At 40.0% G+C, this 12,481-nt stretch overlaps 1 protein-coding gene across 5 annotated transcripts in view; it reads left to right on the top strand.

The window, feature by feature from the left end:
* CDC42SE2 (CDC42 small effector 2) overlaps positions 1-12,481 on the top strand; it is a 78,245-nt gene that overhangs the window by 47,813 nt on the left and 17,951 nt on the right. The gene's annotated exons all lie outside the window — the stretch shown is intronic.

The following is a 12,481-nucleotide window of genomic DNA, read 5'->3' as shown; positions in this document are numbered from 1 at the left end:
AATTGACAAGGAATATGGTTAGCACTTGGCGAAAAAATCATTTTATTGTGTGACATCCAGATCAAGCTAAATCAATACATAGAAAGGACAGTCATCTTGCAAATATGGCCGCTGAAGTTAAATTGCAATGACTAAGAGAATCCCAGAGCGAATAGAGCAAACTCACACTAATATGTTCAGTTGATATTTGGCTTCAGGGAAGCAAAGGGATTTAAAATAAAATACCTGTCTGATGACTTAAGAAAAAAGCTGATAGAAATTGACCTTGCTCAGTAGCTGAATGATCCTTAGGTATCAATGCAAGTATTAGAAATTTGACCATTTTAATTTCTAACAAATAAATACAGCTTTATCTCACTCTTAGTCTGGTAAGGTTGAGGGAGATGAGCTCTCAGATACCAACATGAGAAGCTGCAGTCCTCTCTTCCTGCCTGAATGCTGTGCAGTCCATTAAAATGCCACCCATCTATAGCCAAAATTATTTGCATAGTTTTTTGGATTATATATTTCAATTAAAAATAACATGACTTTTAAAATCTTTGAGATATAAAATGGCATATTGCATTTGTTTACAAGAATCTTCAGTCTCACTCCTTATTAAAATCTTGATTCAAGCTTTATGATGCAGTTAAACTATTGCCCATAAAATACATGGCGTGTTAATGCAGCATGTTGTAATCTGTCAGTCACAACTCACGGAAAGGGCAGAGCATATACCTTGAAAGCGGAGAAAAGGGTAACAACCCATTTTTGTACATTTCTGTTGATCCGGTGCTGTGCATTTGCTTAGAAAACTAAAGCCATCCGTATGTTTAAGATACAGATACCACTTTGCAGAGCTTTGACCTAGTTCTTGAAATCAGCTGTTCAACTGTTGTAGGAGCCTGCTCATTACAAAGTGACAAACTTCTTCAGGACAGGTCTCAGGAAAAAGTCTTTGTGGGCCAGCCTAGTTGTGCTTGACCATGGGTCCTTAACTGTCTTTCCACTGCACAGCTGCTCTGCTCATTTTACAGCGTGCTGTCATGTTGTACAGCCTTTGTTCTGCCACACGCTGTTGCTTTAAGTGGAGGATTTAGTCAGATACAAATGGACCTGAATAAGTACATGAATATTTTTTTTTTCTTTGTGACTTGTAGCAATGCATATACTATCAGTGTAAGCAAACTCGTGAGCCAGACAGGTGGTAAGGAGATGGTTCAGGAGACTCTGGTGCTGAAAAACATGCTACTTTTTCATAGAATCATGGAATATCCTGAGTTGGAAGGGACCCATAAGGATCATCGAGTCCAACTCCTGTCCTTTTGTCCTGTCCAAGTCCTTTTTAAGACAATTTCTGTACTTTTACATTTTTATTACTTCTTATTGTTCAATGTATTGCAAAATTTTGTGACTATGACACTGAGGCTCATCCAACTATGCAGGACTTACTGCTTTGTTTTATTACAAGGGAGGCAAAAATCGCAGGCTTGCATAGAAGGTCCTTGTCCAACCCTACCGTACCTTTAGCCTGTTGGTGTAATCCAATCCAATTTCTCAGGAGAAATGCGTAGTCTGCACAGTTTATCTCTTTCATGTGCCGCCTTTTATTTTTACCTTCTGCACCTCAACATTTTCGTGACCTCACTGACAGTGTCCCAGCTTTCACTTTCAAGCTCAGCCATAAAGCATGCTCCTTTTGTGGAAGGCCTGTTGTGGTCTTGCAGAAACACTAGAAACTAATGGTCTCTCAGAATAATACCTGAAAGCAGCAAGTTACTTGATTTGCTACTTACTCTGCAAAAAGCGTAAAGCATTCCTTTTTAAATTTACATTCTCTGCAACACGATTCTTTTCTCATAATCTTTGTCAGGGGACACCTTTAATGGCATGAATATTGACATAAATTTAAAGGCTTTTGACTGGATCGAAAAGAAAACTGAACTTTGAGTAACTGCATGTGTTCCTGTGTTACTCGTAGCTTCCAGTGAGTTAAGGGCATTTCCACCTCTCTTGAAACCCAGGATGTGGGAACAGAGTTCCTTCTGCTTTATTCTGGCAAAATGCTGGCATATCAAATGAGGTGTCTTGTGTATGGCATCTCCTATCTTTTCAGCTGTAATCCCCTTAAGATAAAAAACGCATACATGTACTGAGTCATTTCAGTCAATTTTACAGAAGACTGTTATTCAGACTGCACACAAAGACGTTTTCTGGGTCACTTCCATTACTTTGTAGGCCTTCTAGAATTGCATACTGGTGCTTTCCAGTTCTTTTTCGTGGTTTCGAACCACGCCTTTGCAGATAGATTTGTAAACTTTATTGCAATAAAAACACATTGCTCGCCAAATTTCAATGGCATCATCTCTCTAACAGCATACCCCAGAGCAGTACACTAACAGTGTTGTGGTATATATTAGTGCACTTGGGGAGGTTCCTTAATTAAAAGGCAGTATTTACTTATTACCATCACCAGTCAATCAGATTTGATTGAAATGTATCACTGTGCAGTTACAGCCTCTCTGTCTTTTGTCAGGTCTAAATGGATACACTGTATTGCCTTGAAATGAAGCAGGGGCTTCTTGGGAAACAGTGCTTTACTCACTCTGCTAATGTTATTTTGGTTGCTAAATATTCCTCTCAGTGTTTCCAAGACTGCAGTACTCGTAATATGATCATTAAAGAGGCGTGTTTGAACATGAATCTGTATCACTCTCTGAAATAGGATGATAAATGAAGGAATGGACGATGCAAAGAAACAAAACTAAATAGTGATACAGTTAAAGAAAGCATATTCCCGTGGGTGGTTGAAGTCTTGCTTTTTAATACCCTGCGATACCCCTTAGTACCCCAGCAGAACGCTGGAAGGACACAAACAGAAGACAAGGGAAGGTATTTTCATACCAACTTCTAATTTTCTCTTGTCAGATTTTGTGCTAATATATTTTAGCACAACGAAAATTTCAAACAACTAGTTGATTTCATCTGTTTTCATAAGGTGATAAGGAGGTGATATTAATCTGTTGAAGAAATAACTATGGGCATATTTTTCTTGGTTCTTGAAATAGCCTGAAATTAATCTCTTATGATCTGACCCAAGCCCTTTTTTATTTTGAGAAGAGTAATACTTTGTGAATGCACCAGGTTTCTTATGCTTCCCACAAACACTCTTTGTAGGTTCTGTAAGCTGATCTTGCACTTTCCAGTGACGTGATGAGTGTTTCTTCCCATCCATCCTATGTGCTGTAGTCCTATCCACTGCTGTGTTTCGGTAAATTCTGCTAAATCCCAACTACCAGATGCATTGCTCGATAGCAGGAGTTTAGTGAGCCTTTTGTCTTACAGATTTTCATAGAAGAACATGGCCCTAGTTTCTCTCCTAGGCTAAACTCATTGCTTACACCAGGAGTCTGTTATTTTCCTCCACTTTTTCGTTTCTGTCCTGTCCGTTTTTAACTTGCAGAGTTAATTTTTGGTGTGAGAAGTCTTTGGTCACAACCTGGTGCACTCCCACCTAATTTGGGCCACCACCCAATACAATTGAGCTCTTTATTTTTCTTTGACCTTGCATTGAAATTATTGCTCTGCTATAAAAGAATCAAGTGTGGTTTCCTCTGTCTAGCTCTGAGTTTCCTTCTCCAGTTAATAAGTTTCTTCTTTGTTGCTTCTCTCCTCTTTAGAGGCTTTTACATTTTGTCAGCATTTTTTTATGGTTTTGCTGCATGCTATGCCATAAATGCTAAAAGTGGTTAAGAAAGTTTCTGTCCTGTCTTTTTTGATGTATGAAATAGAATTGACAGACCTGGATTTAGAGTGAGGAAGCCCATAAAGGCAGAAGAAAAAAAAAGAAAAAAAACAACAACTTGTTTTCACATCAAGCCAATCTTGTTTGTTATCTCTGGTTGAGAGATCAAAAATGAAAGTTGGGCAATTCTGAGAGCTGGCTTTCTGTGCAAATGATTTTAAGTTAGGTTGTAAAAGAACTTAAAACTTTTGCTGTTCATGGCTCTTTTCAGTGGTGTCCAGTGCCAGGACCGGAGGCAGTGGGCACAAACTGGAACACAGGGGGTTCCCTCTGAAGATCAGGAAGCATTGCTGTGCTGTGTGGGTGACACAGCGTTGGCATGGGTTGCCCAGAGAGGCTGTGGGCTGTGGACTCCCCCTCCTTGGAGCTTTTAAGCTGCCTGGGCATGGTCCTGGGCAACCTGCTCTGGGTGTCCCTGCTTGAGATGGCCTCCAGAGGTCCCTTCCAGCCTCAGCCATTTTGTAAATTCTGTGAAAGTTAAATTCAATCAGTCGGATATACTGGGCATTCCTGCCTTAGCATTTCTGAAAAATACTCTGTTCTGGAGTCTTGCGTGAGATTTTTTTTTTCCTTTTCTATTTCTCCCAGTTTTGGGGGAGAAAAAAAAAAGTAGATCAAATTCATGTTAATTAGAAGAGGTGGAATAATTTTAATAGGCTAGCACATATGACCCATGTAATGAAGGAACACTGCTGACAAAAACTGACCTCCTCACTGGTGATAAGGGGAGCAGTGCACATACTGCTGTATTTATTGACTGATCAGTGCTGCAGGTGACATAAATCATCTTGACACAGGTTACTTAAGGAAGCTTACCATTGATAGGTAGTGTCAGCTGTACCTGTTTTCCTAGAAAAGGGGTTCTGTCTATAGCCAAGGATCCATCTTACCACTGTAGCTGTAAACTGGGCACAGTAAAGATAATTAAGTATTCTGTATGCGTAACAAAAGCAGAATAAATCACCCTTGGTGCATAATAAATGAGATGTTTGCTGCTGAAAAAACACTGGGTCAACTTCTCCATTCAATTCTGCCATGTTTCGCAAGCATGGGTTCTGACTCAAAATGGCCAAAACGTTCAGGCCCTCCAATTCATCAAGTTTGATCATCCAACCACATTCAGTAAGCCTGCGTAAGACTTCAGATGTAAAAGGTGACAACTCTGCAGAGCCCTCAGATTTCAAAGTTGTCATATTGAATTACGTACTAAGCTGCCAGTTTCAGATGTTTGAAATTCCTTCTTTTTTGCTCTTCAGGGATGTTGTAGAGCTAGCCTGAGGGAACACCTTATTAAAGGGGGGCTGAGTTAAATAAGCAGCAAAATACTTAGCTTTTATGTCTCAAACCTGATTTCTTTGTGCTACTTTTAGCCTGATGGGGCTGCTTTAGATTTTCCTTTCAAATTTAAATTAGTCCCCACACATCTTGAAATCTGTTGTGGTGTTCGAGTATAAAACCATTTACAAAGAAAACAAAAAAGAGAGGCAGTATTCTGCATGTGTGTATAAATCTCTGCATGGAAATTAACTGAATATTTTGTGATACTCTATTATGGATAAAGCTGTGACATTTTTAGGAACTCTCGGAGTTAGCTGTATCAATGCTATTTATTTAATATAATGCCAGTTGATGGGATGGAAACTAGCTCTTTTGAGGGGAAAAAACAAGAATGATGCCAGCTTTCTGTTGATGAAAATGTGTTATGCCATTATCAACATATTTGAAGAAGGATGTAATATGCCTTTTATATCTACAGTCTCCGTAGAGCTCAGGCTTTCTGCTTAAACTTAGGGATGGAGTAGATAGTATCCTTTGATGTGGACACCAGTTTTAGAGCCTGTGTTTCTTTTTAAATCTCTGATTTTTTTAAGTGAAAAGACATCTTCAACAGCAAAACCCAGTATAAGTCATTGACAAAAAGAACTGCCACAAGAAATGATTGATACCGTATAACAAAAGTTAATAGTTTTGCAGCCAACCTTGGAGAAGATGCTGGGGCATTTCTGAAATGAACAAGTCCAGAGCAATTTCTCTACTTTTTTTTTTAATGGAAGTTGAAAATGCAGGAGTTCTGATGTTTTTGGCATCCTTTATTTTTTATGCTTGGAAGTTCAGCAGTTTGTTTCCCCTTTTCTCCTGCTTTCCAGATTGGAGCAGGGTGGGTAGGTAACCTGAATACACCAGCATGTAGTTCTGAGAGGTATTTCTACCTGCCAACAGCTAGAGGCAGAGGTAACTTGGGCGTAGAGTCTGAGAGATTTGTACATCCACTGACTCCGAATGGAAGTATGCTTTGTGTTAATGAACAGAGAGAGAAGTTGTTGCCTTGCAGTTAAGCGTTCAGCCTTTTACCTTTAACTATTTTTATACAAAAGGGAGTACAGAGTAGAAACTTCCTCTGCAATCTTACTATATTTTTTTGTAACTCTTCTGTAATGGATCTGAGATACTCCATTGGAGATCGTTCTTAAAACCAACATACAACTGACAAAATATAGCTCACAGGATTTGCATTTTAAATGGCTGTATATCTCCATGTAACCTTACATTTTGAATTTCTAACATTAACATTTCAAAATAATGGAAATTGTCCTTTTTCAGACTGTTTTCTCAAACTTCTGGCTCTGAAGTTCCTGTCATGAGTCTTGGTTATGTGAGACATGCATGAAAACAGAGTTCCCATTGATTTGTATTATAGCTATTATTCATGTATCCCCAGAGACTTATAAGGTACTCCTTAAGCCAGAGGATTTAATGCATAATCGCTTGCAATGATTTTCTCACTTTCATTTTCAGAGTGGCTTAGCTGATCACTCTGAACTGTCGACTTGCATAGTTCTGAGTTGATGTCCCGCCACTGAGTGAGGGGAACAGAGGAGTGGAGGCTGAGCAGAAAAAGTGGAGTTTTTAAACACACTGATGCAGATTTAGGAAAGTAATTCCTCTCTGGACCATTCAGCTTTGCTTTTGTTTTTCAGATAATTTTGGAGTTTTTTAGCTGCTTGGGTGTACCCTCAGGAGAGCTGTAGTTTACAGTGGCTGAGAACAGATACCATCTCTCTTTGTCTTTTCCCCCTCAAATACACCTGTAACACCCAGTGATTTGTAGGCATGCTGTACACTGAGAGTGACCTGTCTTCAGAAGAGAATGGCTCGCGTGGAATTCTTCTAAATACTCCTTGCCTGTTCCACCTCTCTTGTTGCAATTGTAATTAGCTTGTTCAGTTTCAGAAAAATAGTGTGGTTTCACAACACACTGTCTTCAGCGCGCACATGGTCTTCATAATTGGTTTTGTTTGTTTTTTCCCCTATTGCTTGTGGTATGGCTGTTTTTTATTATGACTGTAACATTCCTTCTTGACAAAGGGTTTATTGCAAAGGACTAGCTAGTTCATACGATGCACACGTTGGTATTGGGGTGCTGTCAAATCACACTTTAATTTTGCCTTATCTTTGACAGCCCTGCACTAGGGTTTTGGCACAAGATGGTTTAGAGTTGGCATTCGGCTGCCTTATAATGCAGAGGAATAATTTGGGACCAAAGTGGGTTGTCCCTGAGTTGGGCAGGACCATCACTCTGGTGGCATGGCACGGCACTTGACGCCCCAGTGCTCCGGCACCATGGCGCTGGGCCGCATGGAGGGGCGGCCTGCAGCTCACTGCGCCACCAGCATGGCTGAAATATGGCTCCTCCCCCCCTGCTTCACCATGGGGTGTGCTGTGGTACATAGCTCCCTGGCTGCACTGCCCTGAAAGAAATTGTGGCCCCAGAAGTCTTTCTGCTTAAACAGTGAGAACATTTCTGATGGGCCCTGACTGTGGTGACAGCTGGCCTGAGGTGAATGAGCTGGAAGTTCGTGGCAGTGTCTTCTCCTGAGCTCTGAGTGCTTTTCATCATGTCCTCGCTGGAAGCCCCAAGCGGTGCTGCTGCTCACGAGCTCAGGCCTGACTCAGCTGGGAGGTCGGCGTTACCCTTGCTTTGCAGCTGGAAGATGCAAGGCCAGTTTCCTGGGGAGCTGCGTGGTAGTGAACAGCGATCCACCTCCTTCCGATCCTCTGATCTTAAATGAGCAGAGAACAGAAAAGCTGGTTGGGGCGCACAGGATGAATAGATGTTAATTGGAAGGTTACGCCAGTATGATGCAAATTTAGAGATGGTATAACTGTCTTTTTGAAAACCCTAAAGAGATATAAGCTTTAATAATTATCTTTACCTCATTACGTGTATTTGCATATACCTTGTGTTTTGGGGGTGCTCTATCAGTTTTGCGAACTGAAATGCTGATGCTATCATGAATTAAGTTCCCTGAAGAAAGCACACCTGGCAGTGTTTGACTGGGAACTAAAGTTGTGTGTGAAGGGAGTGTATTATTTATAAAAGGAAATTACTTTTTATGATTCATAAAGTTCCTGTAAACTTAGGTAGCTTCCAAGCCAGATCTATTCTAGGTAAATTTCTTGAAAGACCTAAAAGTCTAAATGCGATATTAATGTAGGACAAGTTATTTAACTCTGCTTAGAACAAATATTATTTGCTTGGAATACAGGTTTCTGTACTCTAGCAATTTAAAAGCATTTAATGCCTAGGCACCAGGATGATGGTTAGTGTTTAGTGACCGGTGTTAAAATGGGAGCAATGAATCCTGGTGGGCACGTACTCCAACAAATCTGCTAGAATATGCATGTGTGTGTGTGTTTGTAGTACGCTGGACTGCTTGTGGTTGTTCTTGTATTCAGCTGGGCAATGCTGAGCTTGTGAAGAGAAAAAGAAATGCCAAAACAAGAGTAGGCATGCTGATCTACAGAAAGCAGGCAAGAGAGCTTTACAGGCCCTTTTATTCTCCATGGAAAAGTATTAGATGCATGTTTTCTTTTTGTGATACCAGAATTAAGCTTTGAAAATTAAATGGCTCATCAATTTGTAATGCAAAGGAATGTTTTGGGGGAGGATGGAAAAAAACAGTTGTTTGTATACTTAAGAATATAAGGAAGTGGGACTTAGGTCTGGGAGAAAAATCAGGGGTACTTGATTATTGCTTTTAAAAGCTGTGTTTTAAATCCCGTGAAAGATGAGTAAGCCCATTCTGCCGTGTGGATATCATCTTTTCTATAAACTAAACATGGAGACAGTGCAAATCTTAAAACACTGTGCAACCAGTACTGGGCTGCTATCAATAGTGAGTATGAGGAGCATCAGTACTTTTTTTAATCGAAAGTAGTGCAGCTTAAATATAACAGCAAACATTTATTCTCACTAGATTTTAAAATGGATGATGTTAATTATAGATGAAATCCGTGTGGTTTTTTTTAGATTTTATTTATTTGTTGTTCATTTCAAACAGCTTCTTATATCCAGAACGATTACTTAAAAGGCGAGAGGAATTTCTGAAGTACATAATGCTTGTATGAAATAACTGCTTTGTAGCATCAGACATACTATTTTACAAATATGAGGACATCTGATTATCCTTTGAAGACAACAAAATTGTATGCTGTTGGTATGAGGTTTCATTTCACCAAAATGACGTTCTGTAATAAGTTTGTCTCCTTCTTGCTTGTTCTCCCTGAATTTGACACCACTGCAAATATTTATTTCTGATTAGTCAGTATGAACGGAAGGCCATACATCTGTCTGAACTATCTTACTTTTTATAATAGGAAAAACAATCAAGTAATTATGTTACATAAAGTTATTATATAACTTATGTAATTTAGTGTTCCAGAATTGTTCAGCTCACATTATTCCCCAGTGAAAATGAAAGAAAAATGATACGGGAGATAAGATGATTTTGATTGTTTCTTGTGTCCTTGTAATTTTTTTTATGTAAAAAGACAGGCAAAACTTGTCTTCGCAAGCATGCTCTGAAATACAACTCTAAAACCTGTTTTTACCATATAGCGGTTTGTTGCTTAAGAAAACATACATCAAGCAATCTGCTTTTACAAGGAGACACCTTTGAAAATACGTAAAACTTCCAGATGCCAGGTCTGCAAACTCAGTCTAAGTTCAGAGTCAAGCTGAGTCCTTTTCCCACACTGGCACAGCAAGTTTTTTAAGCAAGTAATCCCTTTGCTTCAGCTCATTGGAATTTAGTAAATAATTTGGTCATGCCCAAGAAGGAATAGAATTCAACATAGGCTCTTAGCTATGTTGGCCCTGCAGGCATTGCAGGGGTGAATGTTTTTAACAATTCATTTCTTATAACCAAACTCAGCAGACACGTTTATGTTCACAAAGTATAAGACTAGAAATGCTGCAGGATGCACTAAATGTGGTACAGTTCATGCTGTAACTGTTCCCCAGCCATACCTAAGTTTTATGTTTTGTTTATGCTTGTTCACTTGTTTTAGTTTCTTAAATAAACATGTTCTGTAACTATACAGTCTCAGAACACAGAGGAGTGGTCTTGAAGATGAAGCCTGCAGGGAAACAGAATTGGGAAAGGCAGAAATGTTTGTTTGGGTTTCTCAATTTTTTCTTAACGATTCCAAAGAGAGCGCGTTGAGAGCACTGATGATAGCGTGTCTCTCTACTTTTTGACTTTTTTAGTTTTGCAGTTTGCAGCTGGAAAACAAAACCCCTTTGTGCTGTTCTTAGAGGAAAGATTTAGGTGCTTGCCCTTCAGTTTTAAAAAAAAGTTAGATTAATAAAAAGTACTTAAAGTTTATTTGAATTTCCAGTGTAATATGTTCAAATTAGCACCGTAAAGCTTAAGAGATGGATGTTTAAAATTGGCTAGAATGGTGTCATAGAGCTATGGTCACTTCTGAAACTGTAATGTTTGGTTTTCCATATAAGCTGCTGGTACATAAACCAAGTATACATTGTTTTTATAAGGATAAGCTTTTAAAGTTTCTGTAAAGCTATATAAACTCCCTTTTTTCAGGTGGGATTTTAACAAAGCCGCTGCAGATGATGTAGGACAAAGGAAGGTGAGGGAATTGCCAGAAGCTGAAGTGGCAGGATTCCTTAATACTGCTCTATCGTCTTCTAGTTAGGCAGCCTTTGGGATCCTTTACAGAGGTAACTTGTCAGTCAGTTGTTCTGTGCAGTGAGAATAGCCAGCATCACTTGGGTGAAATTCCTGCCTGGACGTCTGTCAAATGACAAAGTTTACAGACATCTTTAGCGGATCAGGACAGAGGTAAAAGTCACTCAAATAGAAAAGAGCAAGGAGCAAATGCAGGGAGGACTCTTGAGAAGTAGGCTATGGGCTGGAAGTGTCAGTCATCTGAAATCTCCCTGGCTCTCTGCATCTGTGCCTTCATCTCAACAGGCAGTGAAGAGAGGGATTTGGAGTGAATGCCAAAGAGAGAGCAGGAAAGATGTGAAAGGGACCACCACAGCCTTCTCAATTTCGAAAGTGTTTCTATTGCGCTGTATCTGAAGTGACAGGGTGAAGAGGCTCTGAGAAGCTCTCTGTAGGCTACCTGTAAAGTGGCTGCCTGTGTTTTAATAATACCATGGCATACAACTCGGATGCTGCCTGTGAAAAGTGTGACATTTCATGTTGTTACATTTCTTCTTGCCAAAATTATGTTGATGTGGTATGCAGTTGTCCTTACTCTAAAATGTCGAAGCTATCGAGAAGCACATTGTCCAAACTGGCTGTTGAGGACAACGGTTATAGAAGGCTACTCAAATGCCCATGGCCGTTGATCTTCAGATCTTCCCAGAACCTCGGTGAACCACAGCGAAATGGCAAAGTGCTCTTGCGCAGGGGCTGTGGATGGAGGTGACGCATTGAGACCACGCAGGGAGGAAAACGAAGCTCTTGCACATCCTGTGCCTTGATTGTGGAGGTATATTTGAGTGGCGTAGACTGGTGACACTGATTTGTAGGGATCTCATAAAATCATCTGATACAGTAAGAATTCAGCAGTTTTCATGATGGCTTCGTCTGTTGAAACCCAACTTTGTATTGGCATAGCTGCCGGAGTCCACAGGAGACCTGTGTGTTGGTAAAGGATACCTGGCTATGAAGCAGTGTGGTAGCAATGCGTTACCTTAGTTGCTGTTTCTCCGTAATTTAGAAACAATAGAGATATTTTCCTACCAACAAATTTGTGTTTGTAACTCTAGCTGATGGGAAGATCGGGTTGCGTGCTTATCTTTTCAGGTATCACATGGTTCCATTTTCTGAAGAGGAAAGGGAAAAATATTTACCGTAAGTAGTCTACTCTTACTGTTATGCTCCTAGTTTGGAAATTCCCAGCCTGCAGCTGTGTAAAAAGCCTGCTTTTGTTCTGTATGTTTATTGCTTTTTCTCCTCTCCATTCCCTAACTTTTGTTGTTGTTGTTGAACTGCCAGTGACTGTAAATCTGTAGCCATTAGCTGATGTTTGTTGTGCCTTGGTCCTGGCAGAAGCTGGCTCCCTTTGTAGAACCGGGAAGCAGTTGCCCTGAAATTGCCATAATGGCAACTGGAGGACTCGGAGATCCCTGTGGTGCTTTGTGTTCCAGTGCTCAGCTTCCCCTCCTGATTACTGAAGAACCATATTCTCCCATTCTGTCTTCCTTAAGGTCCTGAATGCAGGCTTATTCTGGCAAGACCAGTAGATCGGGTACACTAAGAAAGCCACAATATTTCCTGGATTTCTGCAGTGCATCCAACTTCAGAATTGGCAGTAGTAGATGAAAAGAATAGTATCAAAAAGTAAGCACAATAATAGAAATCTGGCTCTTGCAGTGATAAA

The sequence above is a fragment of the Cygnus atratus genome, chromosome Z (genome assembly GCF_013377495.2).
Source record: "Cygnus atratus isolate AKBS03 ecotype Queensland, Australia chromosome Z, CAtr_DNAZoo_HiC_assembly, whole genome shotgun sequence".
In the NCBI taxonomy this organism is placed as follows: domain Eukaryota; kingdom Metazoa; phylum Chordata; class Aves; order Anseriformes; family Anatidae; genus Cygnus; species Cygnus atratus.
Note: the sequence above shows the minus strand (reverse complement) of the source record. Positions and strands in the feature narration are given on the sequence as shown.